Genomic DNA, 23099 nt, shown 5'->3' with positions numbered 1-23099 from the left:
GAAAACGTGGAATACACATACAATGAAATAGGATTCAGCCTTAGCACTCTCCAGTGTGGACAAACATTGAAAATATTGTGCTAAATGAAATGAACTGGAAGCAAAAGGACAAATACCATTAAGATTCCATTTATATGAGGCATCTAGAATGTGTAAATGCAGAGAAACAGAAAACAAAAAAGAGGTTATCAGGGACAGGAGGAGCAAGGATTGGAGAGTTAGTGTTTAATGGGAACAGAGTTTCATTTTGTGATGACGAAAAAGTTCTGGAAATGGACAGTGTTGATGGTTGTACAAATTGCCAATGTCCTTCCTGCCACTGAAATGCATACTTGAAAATGCCTAAAATGATAAGTTTTATATGTGTATTTTACCACAATAAGAACTCACAGAAGAAAATTATATACACAGATTTACCAAAAAATGTATGCTTTGAAATATTGAGTAAAATCTAAGTAAATACTGAGCTATGATCTTAAATAGTTTTGTTGGTTTTTTAAAAAAAAATGTTTATTTATTTATAAGAGACACACAGAGAGGCAGAGACATAGGCAGAGGGAGAAGCAGGCTCCATGCAGGAAGCCCAATGCGGGACTCGATCTCGGGACTCCAGGATCATACCCTGGGCTGAAGGCAGGCATTCAACCACTGAGCCACCCAGGTGCCTCTATATGTAATCTCTGTATACGGATTGATTCATTTTAAAAAACATGGATTGATTCATACAAAAAAAAAGTGTTGTATTGAATACTTACCATGTGCCACTTAGCTTTCTAGGATCTGGGGGATAGAGCTTGGCAAACAAGACAAATGACTCCTTACATTTAGTGCAAAGGATAACAGATACTGAGATTATAAGGAATTTTCTTTATTGGCTCTTTCTGTATTTTCTGAATCCTTTTCAATGAGTATGCTATTTTTCTAAAGATTTTATTTATTTATTTATTTATTTATTTATTTATTTGAGAGAGAGAGAGCATGAGCAGGGGGAGGGGCAGTGGGAGAGAGAGAAGCAGGCTCCCCATTGAGCAGGGAAACTCACTGGGGCTAGATCCCAGGACACTGGGATCATGACCTGAGGTGAAGGCAGAGGCTTAACCGACTGAGCCACCCAGGTGCCCCAAGTGTGCTATTTTTATATTTGGGAAAAAACATAAGTGGAAGAAAGGAAGCATTTATGATACTGGCTCAGGATGTGCTTTCTCCCTTAGTGTAAACTCATCCGCTGTCATCACGGAGAGGAGCAGGTCAGGTGATGATGGGTGAGGAGGCAGGGTGGGGTGCGGAACTTAAGGAATGAGACCTGTAGTTCCGGCTCAACCATCCTGCGCTTCTCCTTGTTAGGTGTTGGGCTTTCTGGCTTCCAGAAGCACCCAGACTGCAGTTACCCTGGCTAGTCCTGCTCACTCTCTTCCATCACAATAATAGCTTCCATCAGTGTCCAGAAGACTAAGAGCTCTGCTTTTCTGGTATCAGGATTTTTCTTCCTTTAAAAACAGTCCTGCAGTAACTTTCAAATAATGATTTTGCCCTTCTGTCTACTTCCAATAGGACATGACACATCTTCTAGAGACTCACAAAGCCGATCTGAAAATATCGGGCAGAGGTTAGTAGACTCACTGGCTCTGCACCTCTGCACGGAGAAATGGTTGCTAATTTTTGGCTCCTCTTTCAACAGAGCAAAACAGAGTAATTTCAGGGCTTTGCAATGTAAAGAGTCCCCAGGGGCCTCATTTCTACATGCACTCTCTGTCCCCAAAGCACTCACTCTAAGTTTTTGTTCCTTCTTGTCAGATCTTGGCCGGAATTAGGGGAAGGAGCCTGACCTGGATGAATGGAGTCTGAGTTTCTTCATCTTGGTGCACAAGCCCCCTCCACCCCTGCTCTGCGGAGACAGGAACCATGGGCTTCCCTCTGTGAGAGACAAGAGGCCTGTAGGTGGGACCCCCGTGTCTTGGCTGAAGCCCTCCTGTAATTCTTCTGTGACCTTGGGCCAAGAATCTATTTTAGGCAGTGATTTCCACACTCTGTCAGAAGCCTCTCATCATCAAACTAGACTTGAGAGGTGTGCGAGCAGCTGGTTTTAGCCTGTGAATCTCCCGAAGCCGGAGAGCATGCTTACCTCCAGCTATTCGGTGAAGGTTTAGTTTTCCAGTATATGACGATGCATGAATAAAACCAGCTTTGATGGCTTCATTTTAATCCTATTCCCAAGGCACATTTTACTCTCTCTGTCCCCCCACCCCCCCAATAAACTGATATTTTTCTTCTTCATTTCTACTCTTTTTTTTTTTTTTAAGATTTTATTTATTTATTCATGAGAGAGAGAGAGAGAGGCAGAGACACAGGCAGAGGGAGAAGCAGGCTCCATGCAGGGGGCCCGACCTGGGACTCCATCCCAGGTCTCCAGGATCACGCCCTGGGCCCAAGGCAGGCACTAACCGCTGAGCCACCCAGGTGCCCCTCCATGGGGACTCCCTCCCCCGCCCCCCAAATCTCCAGCTATCAGTTCTTTCCATGGAAAATACCTTCCCTACTCTCTCTTGCTACTTGTTCGTGATCTAGCAGCTTAATCTAGGAAAGAGAGACTATGATTTGGTGGTTGCAAAGCACAGGCTGCCTGAGTTCAAATTCTGATCCCACCACTTTTGGTAACTTCTGTGTGCACCTAAGTGACTTCATAGAAATTATGTGACAACGGGGGGATGGGGTGACTGGGTGACCGGCACTGAGGGGGGCACTTGACGGGATGAGCACTGGGTGTTATGCTATATGTTGACAAATCGAACTCCAATAAAAAAATATACAAAAAAAAAAAGAAAGAAACTATGTGATAGGGTTGTTAGGGGTGGCATTGCAAGTAAAGTATCCCACTTGGAACTTGGCAGTTGAAGGATTTAATACATGTTCATTGTTAGTGATGTTACCCAAAGGGGTACAGGTTGTAACATTATTTAGGTAGGCAGTTCTGTTTTCATGACCTTTGTCCAACCCAGACTTGATCTGAATGGGAGAAAATGGATAATTGGCCTGTAAGGGAAAATCTGGGAGAATGGGTTTTTGCCCCAGGGGAAAGGTGACTGGGAAAGGTAGCATCTCCACCCGCCCAGCAGCTACCAGCTGAGAGCACTTCCATGAGAGCCTCAGCCCCTCCAGCAGCTGGGCCACCTGCGCAGAGGGAACTTTGGACAACCCCCGACTTGCTGAGATTCAGTGTCCCTATTTATCAGCTTTGTTATTTCTCCCTTTAAAAGGAAGGAGCCAGGGGCACCCGGGTGGCTCAGTGGTAAGCGTCTCCCTTCGGCTCAGGGCATGATCACGGGGTCCTGGGTTTGAGTCTCACATCAGGTTCCCCCCAGGGAAGCCTGGCTCCTCCCTCTGCCTCTCTCTGGGTGTCTCTCATGAACAAATAAAATTTTTAAATCTTTAAAAAATAAAAAATAAAAATAAAAGGAAGAAACTACAACCTAGAGAGTACAGGAAATTTCCCCGGGGGCCAAGCAAACTAATAAGTGACGACACTGAGTTGCGATTCTGGGTCTTTAGAGGACCAATCTAGGACCTTTGGGAGACACAGAGCTGGCTGGGTCTGTTCTTCATTTCTGCTTATTTTTCCCTGCTCCCGGGGCCCTGGCTTCCTAATCCACTCCCAGCTTCCTAACCCTCTCATACCCCCAGCCCCAGAGCCCACGCTAAATGCCACAGACATAAAACATAAAGGTCTCCCCACTTCTCACAGACCTAGGGGGGCTTGAGAATAAGCCACCAGCCCAGACCCAGTCCTGTGGTCTTGCCACAATATCTGGGCTTGGGTGAATCCTAAGGGACCTCACTGTCTGTGAGACCTGGCAGCTTCCAAAGCACTTCCCGATGTCCCCAGCCCCCTTTCTCCTTGCACTCATCTCTAGCTGGGCACTCCCGCCTTGGGCCTGATGTATTGCCCTCTCTAGTTGCTAGGCCATGGGGAGGCCAGCCTTAGTCTGAATTCCACTGCAGATGTTGGTGGCCTTGACACCCAGCCTGTCTCCATCTCTGGAGCTTGAACTGACCCATAGTGTCATTTCCTACCATAAACAGGCAGATTCCAGGGAGCAGTTCTTTGGCCTCTTCCTCTTCGGAAGTGTTCTTCCGAGCACTTGAAGGCTGCTTGCATCCCCCAGCTCCAGGCCTCACCCACCTGATTACAGACTCTTTCTTTACCCACTACTTCATAAACTAGGGTCCTCCTTCTTTCTTACTTCCCATCACCCACTTTGTCAAAAGGACCTCTGATATTTTGCATCCAAATAGCCTCAATTTGAACACAACTGTGGGTTTGCTCCTGTGTCCTATTGGAATGGGATTAGACTATCCACTCCATCTGTGGCATTGGGCAAATCATTTTCCTGATCTGAGGAAATTTCCTTCTAGTTAAAATGGGCATTGAATTTGATGACCTCTTTCTGCTGTAAAACTCGGAATTTAGAGCTGAAACTTCTTTTCTGTTATGTGAGGTCTCTGGGAGGAGAAAGCATGGATCATGGACTAACTCTTTAGGCAGATCCATCTGTCTTCCAGGAGGAGAGTCTGAAAATTTTCTCCATCATAAAGAGCTCTAGTCTATTTCCCACCCCAATCCCTCATGCTATTTCATCAGAATGACCTTTCGTATCTCTATAAGCTAGATCATATGGGTCAGGTGTTTTTACCTTCAGATCTACCTTTGACACTTCTGTAAAATACCCTGAGCCTTGTACATTAAGTTACTTGCATGAAAATCATGATAATTTCCATCAGTCTGAAAGTCGTTTAGAGACCTAAAACAAGAAAAATAACCTTTAAAATGAAATGTCACTCTGATGCCATTATGCAACATTAAATCACTGGATTTCAACTATTTCAGCACTATATACTTTTTGTCTCTTGATACATACTCAAATTGTTGGCCAACTGATTAATTTTCACGGTTCCCATCTCATTTCTGCTTCTTAGAGTTTAACATTTTTCTTTGTTCCTTGGTGGGGCAAAATTAGCTTCCACCGTATCACAATCAGAGCCTCATTAATTTAATAACACACGCATTTAACAAACTCTTGAAATCCCCATTTACTCAAATGCTTTTACGATAAAGCATATGAGACCCATATGCTTTTTGGGTTTTCACAACGCAGAACATCTGTTTGAAATGGAAAGTTAAATCATCCCACGTTTATAGGTATGTTGATTGGCAGAAAAATATGAATCATCGCCCGGATTATTTTTTTAACCCAATTTACTACTATATTTTTCTCTAAAGAGATTGACTCACTAAGACTATTTCATCCTCTGAGGAACACAGTGAACTTAATTTCCCAATCACTAGAGCGTCTGCATGAGGCCATATAACCAGCATTCACAAATGGAATATAGTGGAAGTGACATGGGTCCCGAGGGGCTAAGGAAGTGCTGCCCCACATCCCCCATCGGCTGACTGGATGACACTGGGATGATCTCAAAATCCTGTGTTGACAGTGGAGAGGCAGGAAAGATGCCATGTCCCTGAATTATTATGGAGAAAGCCACATGCTTACTCCCTGATTAAACGTGAGGTGAACCACTAGAGTTCTGGGACTGTCTGATATGGTTAGCAGACCTGGCTGACACATTTCTCTTCTCCTTCATGTTGAAGAGCTTATACACTGCAGAGTCTTTGGAGTAAACAGCCCAGCTACATACCACAAAGATGGTGCTTTACAAGTGACTTACGACACTCCTACTGCTTACTCTGCCTTCACTTTAAGTCATATAAGTTACATCTCCTCAGCAGAATTAGAAGGGGGCTCAAGGTCATGGACACCTTCTCTCCCTTCCACTTATCTCTGCTGCTCATCCACGGTGGCCAGTCCACCTGCTGAACTTGGGAAGCTTGTCAACATGGCTGCCTACTTAGCCAATTTCACAAAAACGGCAAAATGGTTCTCTGGTGTGACTCAGCCTCAGAAACCAAAACAAACCATCCATATCTAGCCCTTTCACTGCTTTCAGATCACTCAATAAACATAATCTGGTTTCTTTCAAAATAATATGGTTATCTAATTTCCTTCATTAGTAGCTAGTTAAGCAGAGCTTCTGGCTTCCCACGACCCAATTTGCTGGGTCCCTGAGCTCATTTAAGGCTTCTCCTCTTACTCTTGAGGTCAGTCACAATCTTACTTCTGTAATGTAACCTCTGGCTTGAAATATATTTCCTGTTTTTTTCTGTTATTTAAGAAAAATAAATGTCTTGGATCCCCCTTCACTATTTCTAGCCTACTGATCCTCAACACTCATCTCTGTCTCTTTCAGTACTATCCCTTGAAAATGTACCTCAAATAATTTCTTCAAAGTAAGAGCTCAATGATATAGAGATCTACTGTTTCTCTTTCCCAAGACCATAGTTGTTATCAGCTGTTTTTCTGAACCTCCTCTCCTGCTCCAGGCCTTATCTTACAGGAATAAATTAAACACAGACCATTGATTGCTAAATCAAATCAAACAAGATAATACCCAACTTGCTCTTTTGTCTCCAATGCATCTCCTAATGTTTAAATTTCTCCATTAATCAATTAACAAATCCTCTGGTACACTTTTCCAGAACCTTTGAGATGGGAATAAAAAGGTGAGAACAGAAGACATAACAAGCTTGTGTACAAGTCATGTGTGAGTCTCGCTCGTTTACATGAAACCATTGGAGAATAAGACAGTATACAACACTAGTCATCTTGTGTATGTAAAAAGTGTACACAGAATTGTAGAGGGGAGAGATCTGTGTTTGCTGGAGTAAAGCAGAGTTTCATAAAGGTGGGATTTGGCCTTTAAGGACTGTTAGGTTATACTAATAGGAAGAACTAGCATTGCATATGTGGGGAATACCATGAGCAAAGGCACAGAGGCAGGAATAACACTACCCATCACAGTGGGTTCTATTTATTATGCACCTGTTACGTGCCTTGCACCATGCCACACGCTGTACATTCATGATATCTAATCTTCACAGCAATCTGGGATTATGAGATGCATATTTTACAAATAAGAGAACTCAGATTTAGAGAAGCACGAAACATCAGGATCATGATTCAATGGCTGTGCTCCACCCACTACATAGGAAGGTAGGGGCAGTTAAGAAGAAGAGTACCACTCTGGAGAGCAGAACACAGTAAACTAGACAAGTTGGTGAGGCTCGATTATGGAGACAGTGGATATTGATGGATATTGGATATTGAACAAGGGTGCTGGACTTGACCCCATCAGTAACAGGAGACCTCCGTAGATATCTCAGCACATGCATTGCATGGAAGACTTTGGAATTAGACAACATTCAGATCTTGTTCAAGGCCATACTCCATGTTAGCTGAAGGACTCTGGGAGACAGCTGAACATGCTAAGGTTCAGTCTTCTCACTTGTAAAATGTGTTTGACAGTAGCACCCATTCATAGAGAACTTAAGTGAGGCAATGTGTTTAAAGCTTCTGCTAAAGTACTTGACATACAGTAGGCATTTAACATGTAGTACTCCTGCTACTACCACTGCTGCCAAAACAGCATTTCTAGATGATAATTTAGAGAAAAATAGCTATCGGGCTGTACCCTGGTGACATGTGATGAGGGGGCATGGAATTCTGGGAGAAGGAGAGACAGGTGAGGATGAATTTCAAACATGGCAAAGATGAGTCCATGAGACATGGTGGCTGATGTAAGGGACAAAGGAAGAGATAAGCCCAAAGACACAAATTTGGAAGAATTGGAGAAGTGTGGTAACACAGCCAGAAATTAGGCAGCGAGGGAGGAACTTAGTTTTAGGAGCGGGATGATGAGTTAAGTTTGGATATTTTGAGTTTGAAATCTTGGTAATACATTGAGGACTATATACTAGAAACTTTAACAAAAAGGTTGACTCTGGAAACGTAGATTTGGGGATTGCTATAACAATTGTATTTATTTGTAAAACAAAAATGAACTAGAGCCCGATATAAAGAGAGAAGACCAGAGGCCTCGGACTGATACCTGGAGGTGCCTGCAGTTGGGGAACATGAAATGGGAGAGGAGCCATTGAAAGACCAAAGGAGCAGAGGGAGAGATAAGACAATCATGCAAAAGAAAAATGACAATAGTGCAGATCACAGAAGTCACAAAACACGGAGGGGATTTTCCAAAGGAGAGAGAGAGAGATCTACTGTGCCCAGAGCTGCTGAGGAGAGAAAAGACTGAGGGGACTGGACAGAAATTCTGCAGTTGGTGTGGTGACAGCTGGAACCAGGACTGGGAGGAAGCAGGTGGCAGTAAAAGCCAGGGGGCACTGCCCATTCATCCATTCCTTGGAGATGCTAAGTGTACAGGGAACCAGGCTGTGGCTAGAAGTTGTAGCATAAGAGACACAGGAGATTATTTTTTGTTGTTGTTTTTTGGGAGAGGCTGATACCTCTAATAATCCTCAGAGTGAGTTTCAGTTCCTCTCCACCCCTTCCCAGGGCACATCTCTTCATGGACATGCCCCCTTTTCCCATCGCTAGGCCCACAGTCTTAGTGGAACCTCCAGGAACAATCTTGCCTCCTTCAGTTCTCACGTACGGCTCATCAACCTGACCCATTTGACCCCAACCCCACCATTTCTGATAATATCCTGGATCCTAGGACCTTGAACAAACACATCAAAGATTGTTTCTCCTTCAAAGGTATCATCGGGATTGAAGATTATTTTACTTAATTTATTTTTTTTTTCTGGTTTGACACAGGTATCTAAAAAAGTGATAGCAATTATTATCACTGTGTGCTTTAGATCACTCCTCTCACACACACGCAAAGTTCCTTCACCTCTTACACTGTAATTCCATCATGAGCTGTACCCCCTAACTGTTATTTGGGGCATGGCCTGGGAAAAAAACTCCCTGCCCTAGCCCACTTTGTAAGTGATTCTTAGGTTCATATTTCCTCCACAAAGCCTCTCCATTTGAAGTCCTGCCCTGGTTAATCATGGGACTTCAGTGATTATTTTCCATCTTTTCCCTTCCTGAATATGACACCAGCTCAAGTGACAAACATTATGTGCCAGTGAATAATGTAGACACAGTTGCCACATTGTATAGGTAATGTTTACTCTTCCTTCTGTTGGTGGCTTCACCCAGTAAGCTAGCTTCTTTTGACATTATATCATACAGGCCAGAAACTGTGTCTAATTCAGGGTGTCTAACCTTCTGTACTCTAGTATCCTCACCCAATGTCATATAAAGAATGGTACTTGATAAGTGCTTCTTGTTGTTGGTTTATAATGATGGTGACCCCACTCCTATTCCCTGCAGGTGCCCTTTTATGGTGACGACCAGGTAGCCTTATTTCTCTTCCGCCTCCTGCAAACCCACTGCAGGTGTCACTTCTTACTTGTCAGCAGCTCTGAAATCCAGTCTTCCTTTCAGACTTTCAGGACAAACCCTCTTTCTTTAATACTTGTATCATAATATTCTCTCCTTTCCTTACATTTTTTTTCTGCCTTTGGGGAGGTACAGCATTTATGTTCTGATCTGAAACATTCTCCACGGGCAAGCCTCTGGTTATGTACATTTTAACTTTGCTTTTCCTCCCTGCTACCCATATATTTTCATTCTAATTCCAGATACTGCAAGGCACAGTCGTATCACAGTATAACCTTGCATCCTGGACTTAAGTACCGCAGTGCTGGGTGAGTCAGCCAATAAGCTCTAGGAGTATTCCTGGAAGTCATTCTACTTTGGGATTCCCAGTAACACTTTAACTATATGTTGAAGTTACCGAAAAACACGTCAATCTGTCCTACTCCACAAAAATAAATGTATCTATAATTTAATTTCTCCTTAACTACATCTCCAAAATGCCCATGTCCAGTCTAATGACACCTGATGGGAGGAACAATGTGACAGTGGGGAGTTTGAAGTGTACAGTATGATGGACTTAAACCAATTGCTGTTGATATATTTTACCTTTGACAATTTACAAAACCTGTGACTACGTGTACACAATTCTGGGCCCCTCCTAGGGTTTTGGGAGAGTGTGTCCGTGCTAGTGAGGGGCTCCGAACCTAAAGCTTCATTAAATTCATGGCAAATCCACCTTTCCGTGCCACCTCTCTGAGTTTCTTTTTTCATCTGCAAAAAAAGAATACTATTTGCTTTGCCTATTTGGGAGGTTGTTGTGGTATATATGATGAAACCACCTATGTTTTTTAAAAGCATTTTATATTACTATTTAATGCATTATTGGAGTTTCTTCTCACATATCTTTTCTGATATTGGCTATGACAATATCTCCCCTCTTGCACTCTCTTCTTACAAAGACCTTGACACTCACCATTGAGAGTTGAAGCCTCTGTTCTTACTCTTTGAATTTGGATGAGTTTCTGACCACAGCAGAACCAATACTATGACTCCCAAAGCCAGGTCATAAAAGGTGAAAAATCTTCCACCTGGCTCTCTTGGTATGTTTACTTTTACAATCCAACAGCTGTGAGGAAGCCCAAGCTATAGAGAAGCCCACATAAAGGAGAACGAATAGCCACCTTCAACTTTCTGGCCATGTGAGGAAGCTGTCTTGAAAGTGGGTCCTCCAGCCCCAGTTAAGCTGACATTGATGGAACAAGGACATCTTGTAGAATCCTGAGCAAGATATGCGATTGTTATTGTTTTAAGACTTTAGGTTTTGGAGTGGTAAGTCTTGCAGCACTAGATAATTGATATACCCTCTAGGTTTCCAATTAAACCCCTCTCCACACACTGCAGACTGGGTTTTGTGATCACACCTTACAATTCTCTACACTGATGCCTTTTCTCATACCATTTCTTCCATTGGAATGTCCTCTTCCCATTGAAATCATATCTATCCTTGAAAGTCCTCTATGGCACTTCCTCTATGGAGCTCTCCCCTCATTGCCCCAGCTAGTTGTAATATCTTCCTCCTCTCAAATCTTGAAGAACTTTGTATTTACCATTTATATGGTATTTATTGCCAGGATGGATATTCAGAATATTTATCAAGTGGCATGGCCAACTACTGACCAATCAGAAGGGGGGCCTCCTGAATTATCGGTCCTGGGATTGCCCTCAGCCATGCAGCAAAGTTGGTTCCACATGATCTCAGCTCCTCTTCTGACCTGTATGCACCTTCAGGACAGGGCCCCTCATATATTTTTGTAAGTATCCCATCCCCATGCAAAACATAGAGCCTTGCACCCGATGTGCTATGTACATTATTTTAAAATAATTTGCTAAGACTTAAAAAATAGATCTCTGACTAATAAAAGAGAAAGTACAGAGAAAATACCCAAAGGGAAAAGGAGCTTAAAGCTTTAAAACTGTAAATAACTGAAAAACAAGATAAAGTTTCTCAAACCAGGATCATGAAGCCACAGGATTTTTTGATCTGAGGGCTTAGACATCATCTAATTGGTATTCATGCTTATGTGTGCAAAGAATCGCTTGGGGAAAAATAGTGTATATGTGGAAACAATATAGATTCTGCATTCTGTATCCAGGCATTCTGAAAAAGTAGGTCTGAATGGGACTGATGAAGCCTCCTTCTTCTTTCTTTTTCTTTTTTTTTTTTTTTTTCTCATTGTGGCTTTTTCTTTTAATTGAAGTATAATTAACAAAAAATATGATATTAGTTTCAGGTGTACAATATATTGATTCAGCAATTCTATACGTTACTCAATGCTTACCATGGTAAGTGTAGTCACCATCTGTCACCATACAGCACATACAGCACGATATTATTGACTATTTTCCCTATCTTGTACTTGTCATCTCCGTGACTGTGACTTACTTATTTTTTAATGGGAAGTTTTTACTTAATCTCCTTCACCTATTTTTTTTTTAAGATTTTATTTATTTTTTCATGGGAGACACAGAGAGAGAGAGAGAGACAGGGACACCGGCAGAGGGAGAAACAGGCTCCCTGCAAGGGGCCCAAAGTGGGACTGATCCTTGACCCCTGGGATTATGCCCTGAGGCAAAGGCAGGCACTCAACCACTGAGCCACCCAGCCATCCCCTCCTTCACCTATTTTGCCCATTCCCCCACTACCCTCTCCTCTGGCAATCTCCAATTTGTTCTCTGTATTTAAGAGTCAGATTTGCATTTTTCTGATGATTAGTGGTATTGAACAACTTTTCATATGCCTGTTGGTCATCTGTATGTCTTCTTTGGAAAAATGTCTGTTCAGATCCTCTGCCCAATTTTAATCGATTGTTGTTTTGCTGATGAATTGCATGAATTCTCCATATATTTTGGATATTAGCCCCATATCAGATATATTAATTCTTTTAAACAATTTTATTGTTTTTTTTTGTTTTTTGTTTTTTGTTTTGACAGAAAGAGAGAGAGAGCACAAGCAAGGGGAGCAGCAAGCAGAGGGAAAGGGAGAAACAGACCCCCTGCTGAGCAGGGAGCCTGATGGGGGACTCGTCAATCCCAGGACCCTGGGATCATAACCTGAGCCGAAGGCAGGTGCTTAATCGACTGAGTACCCAGGCGCCCAGATATATGATTTGCAAATATTGTCTTTTTCTTTTATTTTTAATGATAATAGTAGTAACTTTTTAAATTTTTACTATTGTTAGCTAATGACTTTGATGCTGGTTGATTGCCATTTTATTTAATTTTGCTTCTGAATTGCAACTCTTATGAAGTTTTCTTTGTTTTTTCTCCAAATTTTTATTTAAATTCTCGTTAGTTAACATGTAGTATAATACTGGTTTCAGGAGTAGAATTTAGTGATTCATCACTTACATACAATACCCAGTGTGATAAAGCCTCCTTCTTTTTAAAAAAAAATTTTTTTTAAGATTTTATTTATTTATTCATGAGAGACACAGAGAGAGAGGCAGAGACATAGGCAGAGGGAGAAGCAGGCTCTCTGCGGGATGCCTGATACAGGACTCGATCCTGGGACTCCAGGATCCCAACCTGAGCCAAAGGCAGATAGATGCTCAACCCCTGAGCCACCCAGGTACCCCTGAAGCCTCCTTCTTAATGAGCTCTCCAGGTGACTCTGATGCAGGGTGTCGGTGGACCTCACTTTCAGAAACCCTGGCTTACTTAGACCTCCTCCGTCAGGGTCTACTTTATTCTCTCTTGCTGTAGTCATGTGCCCTTTGAAGTGGCCATGGATGCAGGACTATACCATAAAGTGGAAGAGGTAGCATAGCCAGAAGGAAGGAGAAGTTGGGAAAGCCATAACTGTAGGGCTGCCTTTGAAGGAGAAATCACTGCCTTTAATCTTTGGGTGGTGGCAAAATGAAACAAAGCACTTCACTGAGATCAGCAGGAAGACAAATAGCCTGGTTGGGGAGTCTTCTGTCTGGGGGTGTCCTTGGGTGGAGTGACCTGTTTCTTCACAGTCGAGTAAATTGTTGCTGGGCTGAATCACTTGGTGTAGTTCAGCCTCCACCCTTGGCTACCCGGTTCCTACCAGTCCAACATCTCATTTCATTTACCCACAACCCCAGAGCTAGCATGAGAACCCTAGAGTCTAATATCAGATTATCTACTTCAACTCCCTACCCCCTCTTTTTTTTTTTTCCTGAATAAAATCTACATAGTTCTGAATCCTTCAACTATTTGGAAATAAATCCATGGAGTCTTTACACCTTGTTCTCCCAGCTTTCCATGCTCCATCTTTCAGAATCCTTCACAAAATGAGTGATCTGCCTAAAGTCTGAGTCTCTGGATGAGGTCTCAGAGCCACTGCTTATGCCTAATCTTATGCCCTATCGTGTCGAAGAGGTGGCTGCCCAGCCTTTCAAATCTCAATATTTGCTGAGAATATAAACTGAGGAACATCCTTAAACTAAAACAGCTTTTCATCAGCAGGAAAATGCTGCTGATCATCGGAGGCAGAAAAGAAAAGCAGGGAAGCAGTGAGCGGCTACCACTGACTTCGCATGAATGATCATCAAACGTGAATTATTTGGGAGCAGCAGAATAGCCCTCGTCTATAAAATGTTAGGGCTTCCTGAAAATACTCTTTATCTCCCCAACCCCTGTGCCTTTTTAATTCTTTTTAAAATAAATACCTGCCTAGAACATAATCTAGAAACTAGCATCTCCTAAGTGATGAGACCCCGTAGAATCCGAATCCTGCAGAGTACAAAGCCTTGTACAAATGTAACCACAAAGGTGGGCAAATCCCTATCATTGCCACAGACTTTCCTGGTGGCAAAACCCCAGGCTTTCTGTCATCAGTCTTTAATAATTGCACTTTGTTGATTTTGTTACAACACTCGCATTCGTATCAGCGCTGTACAAAGCGCCCCACATCATGTGCACTTGTTTCACTCCCCACAAAAAAATCAGGAAACAGAGGCTGTAAGAGGTTCTGTGACTCATCTAAGGTCACAGAGCTAGCGCCGACCAGGGACTCAGCCCAGAACCTCGATGCTAATTCTGGGGCCCATTCCACCATGTCACCTGGACTTGCTCTGTGGCTGAGCCCAGCCGGTCCCGCAAAGCTTGTTCAAGGGAGAACCTGGACGTGGGCCTCCAGGGGGCCCTGAGGGGGCCTCCAACTACTCAGGGGCATAACTGGCCCAGGGCACCTGCCACTGTGCTCTGCTCTGCAATCCAACCCTGCCTTGCTGAGATCACCCTTCCCAACGGCTGCACCCCACCAATGACCAAAGTAGCAGGGTGCTGGGAATGGGCCCCTTCCTGGGAGCCACGGGACTTGTCAGGCCAGTGGCTTGGTCTCAGGGTGCCCTTTGGCCTTGCTCAGCTTTCCTCACTGCATGGGAACCGAGGAAGCATCCACTCCACCTAGCTTCCCCTCCTTCACTCAAAGTCATACATGTAGTACAGTCTGCTGGCAATCCCACCCTACCCCAGATCCCCAAGCAAATCCTTGGCTGCTGCTTCCGGAGACCCCAGATTATCCCAGCCTATCCCATTCCTTTGTTGTTGATGCACATGCAAGGTGCATCCCCACGCTCAGGAACCCAGAGGAAAACCTGGTGTTTGCTTGCTGGTGAAGCAGCAGAAGAACTAAGAAGGCAAAAGATAGAAAGATGGGGCAAATTCCAACATGCATGCCAGTGCTGGCCCGAATCTGTCCTTAGACCCGGAGGAATCTTTGGGGAAAACGTTAGGCAGGCAGATAGACGCTGCCATGGGTGTGTCTGCTTGGGCAGCCTGCTCGAAGGAATCAGGAAGAAATGGTTGTTCCTGAGCAGAGATGTTCCCTAGGCATCCCTGTCTCGCTGTGGACACAGGTTATTCCTACTGGGCCTCCTGCACTCCTCTCAGGTTTCAAAGGCCTCTGTCCTTATGATCTGCTTTTCTTAAAAATTTGTATTCAAATTTGAGTTCGTTAACATCCAGTGTGATATTAGTTTCAGGTGGACAATGCCATGATTCAACACTTGCACATGACACCCGGTGCTCCTCACACAGTGCTCCCCTCAATCCCCATCACCCCTTTCACCCATCCTCCCTCCACCTCCTCTCTGGTAACCAGCAATGTGTTCTCTAGAGTTGATAGTCTGTTTCTTGGCTCGCCTCTCCATTTTCCCTTTGCTCGTTTGTTTTGTTTCTTTAATTCAGTATGTGAGTGAAATCATATGGTATTTGCTTAAGACCTGTTTTTGTTGACCTTTGAACTGCAGGTGGCGGGGAAGAGGGGAAGTGTGTAACTATGAGACACAGTCATTAAAGAGAGAACCATCCACATTGATTCCTCCCAAAAGCCATCACAGAAGGCATTAGTTTTTGTATCTGTCGTTAGAAGGAACTAGTCTGAAAAACAGATCCCACCTTCAGGATCCCACATTCTGCTCCCCTGGGTCACAGAGCAAGCATAGCATGCCATCCGAGCTCATTCACTAGGTGCATACTGAGCCCTACCTTGGCCGGGTGCTGGGGTTCAGAGAGGAAATACTGTCTGATGGGGTCACTAGCACATGTCAGGGAAACAAGATAAGGAGGGGGAGGCTATCTAGGGAGATGCTGGGATTTAGACAGCTTGATGTATTGAAAATCAACTTTTTTTTTTTTAATCCTGCTATTACATATATTTACCCTGGTGGCGATGCTCTCATTTTAAAAACACACAGCAATTATCCTCCAGTGGGTCGACAATTAATCCGGGTGTGGCCGGGGATGGCGGGATACTGGTCTGTGTAGTGTCGGCACCAGTACTGTCAGGCTGCAGTTGCTGGCCCTTCAGGGGGAAGGTACTGAGAGTTTTGTTCTGGGGTTGTGATCCTCAGAGTCTCCACCTCGTTATCTGACAGCAGCCAGGAGCTCCAAATGGTCCCCAGTGTCCTGAGATGACCCCAGGGCAGGTGGGGGGTATGTGGGGGGAGTTAGACATCAGGGAGCAAAGTGGCACAACACCCTCTAGATCTGGGCTGTATGAAGCTACTGAGTACTTGAAGGGTGGGGTTCACCTGAATTGGGATGTGCCGCATGTATAAAATACCCAATGGATTTTGAAAACCAAATTTAAAAAAGAATGTAAAATATCTTATTAATCATTTTTTAGATCGATTATATGTTGAAATGACATTGTTTTGGACACACTGAGATAAATAACATATGATTAAAATTAACTTCATCAGGGTGCCTGGGTGGCTCAGTCGGTTAAGTGGCTGACTTTAGCTCAGGTCATGATCTCAGGGTTCTGGGATCGAGCCCCGTGTCAGGCTCCCCGGTCGGCAGGGAGGGAGTCTGCTTCTCCCTCTCTCTCTGCATCCTCCCTGCTGCTCATGCTCTGTCTCTGTTTCTCTCTCAAATAAATAAATTTTTAAAAAATTAACTTCATCTATTTCTTTTCACTTTTTTAATGTGGCTATTAGACCATTTAAACTTACATATGAGGGCAGCCCGGGTGGCTCAGCGGTTGAGTGCCTGCCTTTGGCCCAGGATGTGATCCTGGAGACCTGGGATCGAGTCCCACGTCGGGCTCCCTGCATGGAGCCTGCTTCTCCCTCTGCCTGTGTCTCTGAGCCTCTCTCTCTGTCTCTCATGAATAAATAAATAAAATCCTTAAAATAAATAAATAAACTTACATATGAATCTCAGATTATAGTCACGGTGCTGCTGTAGATGTCAGATCCAGTGAGGGCAGTGATCGTGTCTGTGCTCATCCAATATAACTGTCACACTCATAGAATTTAACACAGCCTCAAGCACTGAAAAGAACCAAATAAATAATTTGTAGAATGAATGAAAATATGAATGAGCACATGGAGATCAGTTTCTCATTTCTCTGAAGCAAGAAGCATTTCTATTCCCTCACACCCCCTTTAATGTCTGAGAAAGAGGCAGGAGATTTGTAAAAATCCACCTCCCAAATATGAATCTCCGGCCCTGGACTCCCCTGAGCATATATCTGATCACCTGCTCAGAAATTTCACTGAGGTGGGTACCAGACATCTCAAATTTAACATCTCCAGAGCCGAATCCTTGATATTCTTCACAAACCAGTCCTGCTCAAACCTTTCTTACCTCAATAAATGGCGCCCTGGTCTACCAGTCTTTCGGGATAAAAAAAACCCCTAGTCATTCTGGAATACTCTACGTCCCCTGTTAATACCACTACCCAATCCCATCCAATCAAAAAATAAGATTTATTGGTTCTCCTGCAAAATATATTACAGATGTAATTACAGATTTCTCCACCATCACTGCTGCCACATTGCGACAAGCCACCTTCATCTGTCATTGGCGCTCAGAAATTCTGTGAACCATCGTTATCCTTCTGGCAAAGACAAAACAATGGATGCCTGGAAAACTTTATGGTAAGATGACTTTTATTGGCATTTAACAAATGGGTTTCAGTAGAGCACATAAGCTGCAGGATGGATGTAGGTGGGCACTCATCTAAATATACAGCAGCCTTTGGGCAGGTCTTAACTTTGTCCAGACAAAAATCTGCTCTCTAGAAAAAACTCTCCATGGAGGTGGGATCCAGAGATGGGCAGGCAGAGGCTTTACCCCCATCACTTATTGGCTGTATGACCCCAGCCTTTCCTGGGTGGTGGGTACCACAGCAGAGCAAGCATCACTCTTCCTCCTAGCACAGCTTCCTTTTTTTTTTTTTTTTTTTTAGTTTTTTTTTTTTTTTTTAAAGATTTTATTTATTCATGAGACAGAGAGAGAGAGGCAGAGACAAAGGCAGAGGGTGAAGCAGGCTCCATGCAGGGAGCCTGATGTGGGACTTGATCCAGGGTCTCCAGGATCAGGCCCTGGGCTGAAGGCGGCGCTAAACCGCTGAGCCACCCAGGCTGCCCCCTAGCACAGCTTCCTGCTGTCTTTTGGGGACCTCATCAACAGTGTTCCCCCAGCTCAGAAGTAAGCGAAGCACACCCCTACCCCCCCCACTTGAAACACACAAAACATAAAATAATAGCTTTCATCTCTGAATCACAGATAAGATGAAGGAGATATCAAACATTTATGGAAATAAATCATGGGCCCTCCTCAAACACCCTCCTCCCCTACAAACACACCGCCATCCTTCTGGTGCCTGGCTTCATCTTTGGCTCTTTCTGGTGTGATTTTTGTCTCTTCCATGTGACACTGCACTTCCCAGGGGTAGCCCTCTAGTCACTCTCTCCCACTCAGTTCTGCTGTGCCAGGCCAATCTTCCAGAAGTACCATTTTCTTTAAGACATTTTCTTAAATAAGAATCTGCAATAGCTCCTGTGGTTCATTCATTCATCTTTAAAAATTCATTCATCCAACCTACGTTTATATGGGGCTGTATTCTGGGGATGATGATGAGCAAAACAGGCCAGTGCTAAGTCCCTAAGTCTGGATGAGCCCCATACTCTTTCCTACAATTTTTTTAACATTTTACCATCTCTCAAACAGGCCTTTGCTGTCATTATTTCCCCAAACAGGAGTTCCACCTTCACTCATTTTCATTCTATGAATTTCACTCATCACGAAAGGACCAATTCAAAGCCTCCCTCCTCAATACTAGTCTGAATTAGTATCTTTTATTCCCTGTACTAATTTGGTTGCTATCCTTCACTGTCTTATTTTTTTTAATGCAGTTACTTTTCATATCTGTGGGTCTTATTCCTATAGTTAAACATAAATATAAACAGCTTGAGTGGGATTCTTCCAATGTCTAGTTGGTAGACTGTTTTGTAATATTTTTGATTAATTGCTTGATTTACACAGAAATTTACTATTTGAAAGATCTACTCCATTATCAGTGAAATTCACATATAGATTATAGTTGCCCTTTGAACAACACAGGTTTGAACTGTGCAGGTCCAATAATATGTGAATTTTTTAAAAAAAAAGTTGGAAAATTTTTTGGAGAATTGCGACAATTTGAGAAAATTCGGATGAAGCACGCAGCCTAGGGATATCGAAAAAAGTTAAGAAAAAGGTATGTCATGAATGAGTAAAATATATGTAGAGATTAGCCTATTTTATTATTTGCTACCATAAAATATTCACAAATCTATTACAAAAAGTTAAAATTTATGAAAACTTACAGAGACCAGACATACCACCATTTGCAGCCAGGAGAAATATAAACAAGCATAAAGATGCGGTTAGTAAAACTAACTGTAGTACATATTGCACTACACTAATAATTTTGTAGCCACCTCCTACAGCTCCTGGGGTGACCTCAAGTGTACAGATAGCCTCTTAAAACACCCTGTCGGGATCCCTGGGTGGCGCAGCGGTTTGGCGCCTGCCTTTGGCCCAGGGCCCAATCCTGGAGACCTGGGATCGAATCCCACGTCGGGCTCCCGGTGCATGGAGCCTGTTTCTCCCTCTGCCTATGTCTCTGCCTCTCTCTCTCTCTGAGACTATCATAAATAAATAAAAATTAAAAAACAAAAAAACCAGCCTAACCTATCTTCCAAAATGGCTTTATCATAAAAAAATAAAAATAAAAATAAAAAATAAAACACCCTGTCATGCTAATTATCTCCATGTGGGCAGCTCATCTCTCCAGTAAATTGAATGGCAGTAAAAAGTGATCACTAACAGTTCTTGCATATTTTTCATCATATTTAGTGCAATACTTGAACATCACGGAATCCATGTGAAGCACCACTAGCGATGCTGGAAGTGCTCCCAAGAAGCAGAGAAAAGTCTTGATATTATCAAAAAAAAGTTGAATTGCTTGATATGTACTGGAGATGGTGACCTATAAGATGTGGTTGCCTGTAGTTTCAAGTAAATGAATCCAGCATAAGAACCATTATTAAAAAAAAAAAAGAAAGAAAGAAAAAGAAAAGAAAATCCGTGATGCCATTGCCACAGCTACACCGGCGGCATGAAAACCTTGCACTTCTTGCTAAACATCCTTTATTTCTTATTGGGAATGTGTGAGTGTGCAACCTAGGGTGGGGGAGGGGAGCAGTGTGGGGGAGGGACTGAAAGAAAGAGAGAATCTCCATGCTGAGGCTCAATCCCATGACCCTGAGATCATGACCCGAGACATTAACCCGACTGAGCCACCCAGGCACCCGGAAGAATAACAGCTTTTATGCAGGCACAGGATTGTTACAGAAAAGGCATATATCAGCCTCCAACATGATTCAAGACAAAGCAGGGTCCTGATATGACAACGTGAAGCAGAAGGAAGGCAAATGATCTAAAGCTGAAGAATTTAATGCCAGCAAAGGATGGTTTGATCTTAGAAAGAGGTTTGGTTTAAGTAATCTCAAGATAACAGGAGAAGTGGCTTCTGCTGACCAAGAGGCACCAGATAAGTTCCCAGACACATGAAGAAAATCATGGAGGAGAAAGATCTGCCCGAACGGGTTTTTAATGCAGATGAAGGCAGAAATGCCACAAAGGACATTTATCAGTGAGGAGGAAAAGCAAGTACTAGGATTCGGGACAGGAAGGGATAGGCTAACACTCCTGCTTTGTGCAAAGGTAGTTGGGTTTATGATCAGGACTGCCCTTTTCTGGGAAGCTGTGAACCCCTAGCCTTGAAGGGAAAAGATAAACACCAGCTGTCGGTCTTTTGATTATACAGCCAGAACCCTTTTTTTCTGGATTAGTTCCATCAATACTTCGTCCCTGAAGTCAGGAAGTACATTAGCAATAAATGACTGCCTTTTAAAGTTCCTTTGGAAAAAAAAAAAAAAGGTTTTAAGATAAAGTTCCTTTCATATTGGACAACACCCCTGGTCCCCCACAACCACATGAATTCAACACCAAAAGCATCGGAGTGGTCTCTTGCCCTGAAACACAACATCTTTAATTCAGACTCTAGATCGGGGGTCATAAGGACTTTTAAGGCTCATTACACACATTACTCTATAGAAAGATTCTCAAAGCTGTAGAAGAGAACCCCGGTAGAGAGAAATCATGAAAGTCTGGAAGAATTACACCATTGAAGGGACCATTGTTGTCATAGAAAAAGCCATCAAGCCCGAAGCAATAAATTCCTGCTGGAGAAAACTGCTCAGATGCTGTGCAAGACTTCACAGGATTTACGCCAGTGCCAGTCGAAGAAATAATGAAAGAGATTATGGATATGGTAGAAAAGGGTAGGGGATAAAGGGTTTCGAGATATGGGTGTTAGAAAAATTCAAGAGCTAATAGAATACCACGTCAGAGGAATTAAGAGATGGCCAGACTGAGATGAAGGCTCCCAAACCAATGCCAGCCAACGAGGAAGAAGATGCAGAAGGGGGCAGTGCCAGGAAAATGGACATTGGCCACTCTGGCAGAAACCAATCTGATTAACTCAAGAACTGATTTTTGTCTTTTTTTAATGACATGGACCCTTCTGTGATACAGGCACTGACACGGTAACAGTGGAAGAAGGATTGGTCCCATTTAGAAATATCTCCAGACAAATGGAAAAGTAAAAAAGGCAGGCAGAGATTACGATATATTTCTATAAATGTATACCTAGTGTGCCTGCTCCTCCTGCCTCCCCTCTACCTCTGCCTGCCCTGGGACAGCGAGACTAACTCCCTAAGTCTGGATGAGCTCCATCCTCCTCAGCCTACTCAACAGGAAGACGAGGAGAATCAAGGCCTTTATGATGACCCATTTTCCACTTAATGAATAATATATAATTGTCATGCCATTCCATTAAGGATTATCTGTCATGTATGTGTATGTGGCTTCTGTGAAGATCTAACATTAGTAGGGCAAGAACTGTAGAAGACGTTCTTGTATCATCGTCCTCACCATGGCCTACGTTTTCACCGTGCAGAGCACCGTGAGCCAAGACTTGGCAACGGCTAGCTTATCCTTATATAGGCAGAAGGTGAGCAGTACTTAGTAAAAAATTAATAATGTGTTAGTTTTCTTACTGTTTTATGACTGCTTTCAAAGAATTACATCACCGTTAAGCAGTATGCCTCTCTTTCATAATTGCAGAAGTTACACATGGGGCAATCATGGGTAAGTGGTTTTAAACAATATAACAATGTTTTCAATACTGTGTTACTGTGTATGAATATTACTATTATGCTGTGTGCCATAAAAATTTTATAGCAATTTCATTACTACATAGGCTAGGCTACTGTGAAGCAATCATAGGGGATATACAAGGCTACCATAAAGCAATCATATCGCTGCTTTTTCATTATTAATGTGTGAATCATTATACCTGTAAATAAATATGAATTTTTTACATCATATTTTCATTTTCTCATGTTTGGTGTTATTAATGTGTATTAACATCTACAGTGTTTGGGATCATATAAGACAATATTGAAGTAGGTACTGACAAATGATTCATTTTGGTTATTTTTTTTTAAGATTTTATTTATTTATTCATGAGAGACACAGAGAGAGAGAGAGAGAGAGAGGCAGAGACATATGCAGAGGGAGAAGCAGGATCCCCACAGGGAGCCTGATGTGGGACTCGATCCCGGGATCCTGGGATCACGACTTGAACTGAAGTCAGACGCTCAACCACTGACCTGCCCAGGTGCCCCTTCTTTATGATTTTATTAATAACATTTTCTTTTCTCTAGCTTGGTTTGTTGTAAGAATACAGTATATGATATATATAACATACAAAATATGTGTTAAGGCTTCTAGTCAACAGTAGGCTATTAGTTGAGTTTTCTGGGAGTCAGAAGTTACACACAGATTTTAACTGTGTTTGGAAGGGTTGGCACCCCTAGCCCCTGCATT

At 43.0% G+C, this 23099-nt stretch overlaps 1 long non-coding RNA gene across 5 annotated transcripts in view; it reads left to right on the top strand.

Annotated features, from left to right (window-relative positions):
* The window catches only part of LOC140604663 (uncharacterized), a 39378-nt gene extending 16672 nt beyond the window's left edge, over window positions 1-22706 (top strand). The window contains exons 2-6 of one of the 5 annotated variants that reach the window (XR_012007476.1): window positions 1795-1934; window positions 9605-9670; window positions 10973-11152; window positions 17615-17755; window positions 20001-22706. This is a non-coding gene — a long non-coding RNA (uncharacterized lncRNA). Of the gene's footprint in view, window positions 1-1794; window positions 2275-9604; window positions 9671-10972; window positions 11153-17614; window positions 17756-20000 lie in introns of those variants that run through there. The other 4 variants (XR_012007475.1, XR_012007478.1, XR_012007477.1 and 1 more) reach the window with 4 other exon arrangements.
* The last annotated feature ends 393 nt before the right edge of the window (window positions 22707-23099 follow it).

The sequence above is a fragment of the Canis lupus genome, chromosome 15, assembly GCF_048164855.1.
Source record: "Canis lupus baileyi chromosome 15, mCanLup2.hap1, whole genome shotgun sequence".
NCBI classification, from domain to species: Eukaryota; Metazoa; Chordata; class Mammalia; order Carnivora; family Canidae; genus Canis; species Canis lupus.
Note: the sequence above shows the minus strand (reverse complement) of the source record. Positions and strands in the feature narration are given on the sequence as shown.